This window comes from Salvelinus sp. IW2-2015, unplaced genomic scaffold (genome assembly GCF_002910315.2).
Source record: "Salvelinus sp. IW2-2015 unplaced genomic scaffold, ASM291031v2 Un_scaffold14991, whole genome shotgun sequence".
Taxonomy (NCBI): Eukaryota; Metazoa; Chordata; class Actinopteri; order Salmoniformes; family Salmonidae; genus Salvelinus; species Salvelinus sp. IW2-2015.
In genome coordinates, this window is record NW_019956246.1 from 1 (window position 1) to 1,232 (window position 1,232).

General features: G+C 46.2%; 1 long non-coding RNA gene across 1 annotated transcript; it reads right to left on the reverse strand.

Annotated features, from left to right (window-relative positions):
- Positions 1-6: 6 nt before the first annotated feature.
- On the reverse strand, positions 7-1,147 carry LOC139027402 (uncharacterized). The gene is made up of 3 exons (XR_011479489.1): positions 471-1,147; positions 269-377; positions 7-104 (listed from the first exon to the last, which is right to left on the reverse strand). It is a non-coding gene; the product is annotated as an uncharacterized lncRNA (long non-coding RNA).
- Between the last annotated feature and the right edge of the window lie 85 nt (positions 1,148-1,232).

The window sequence follows — 1,232 nt, forward strand, 5'->3', positions numbered from 1 at the left end:
CCAAGCTCTGCTTTGTCCTATCCTTCGCCAAGCTCTGCTTTGTCCTATCCTTCGCCAAGCTCTGCTTTGTCCTATCCTTCGCCAAGCTCTGCTTTCTTGACAGTCTAAGAGGAAACCAGGTATTAATATAAAGTTAGGCTTCAATTTTATAGAAAATGCCTCTGTTAAATACACATGTATGTTATTAAAGTGATGCTAATGCAATTATTATTTGTGGTTCTGAAAATATCCTCAGCCCACAGTGCTCTTTCATATTCCTAAAACATACCTGTAGACGTCTCTTGAGGCTCCCAGGAGGCAGGAGATCTCTTCAAGGGTCTGAGCAGAGTCACTCCAAGCCTTCCACCCGGGCCCAGAGGTGTTTCTCAAAGTGGTTCCTGGGCCAGAGGTTTGTTGGTGGGGAAGCATTGCTGTGTCACTATTGTTCCATTTTCTTCAAATTAAATTATTAATTAATTAGGGCAAATTACCCTGCACATGGATGATGTCCACCTGGATGGTCAGTTTCCTGGGCCAGAGGTGGGAGCAGTCCCTGGTTGGGTCTTGAGCCAGTCTTCCATCTGGGGGCTGAATGATGGCCTTCCTGGTTCTCACCTGGTGGGTGTTATTCATCCCACACTACCAGTAAGGCTTAATCACTTATTGGGCCAAAGGTGTTGTTAGAAGCATTTACTGGGTCACAGTAGGAACTGGTTCCTGGGTCAAAGGTGTTCTCGTTGGGGCCCCCCTGGTCCTCTGGTGGTGCGGTGGCATTGTGGTGGTCTCGTATAGCTGAATGACAAAATTGTCCACATCCGTGAAGAGGTCCCCCTGCAGGGACAGGGTGCTGGCCCATTGTTTGGGGACCATGAGAGGCATCAGGGTGTTCTGGAGGGCCTCAAGATCTAGAGGCTTGATGTTGAAGATCATCAACAGGACAATAAAGCAGAAAACAAATCTGGAAATCATCATCATGTCAATCAAACCGTAGAGAAAATAAAATGGTAACCACACTCTAGAGAGGTAGCCGAGTTGTGATTCTTGTTTGCGGCGAGACTTGCTTGTTTCAATGTTTACTGGAGTGATATCATGGTGCTGTTATGCATTTGTTTATGACCTCACAAATGGCAGCCATCCCCTCGTCTCCTAATGATCTAGAATGGTGAGGAGATGAAGTGATGGCTGTCTCTGTGACTTCATAAAAGATCTTGGATCTGATCCAACAACACACAAACCACAGAGTGGATTTTCAT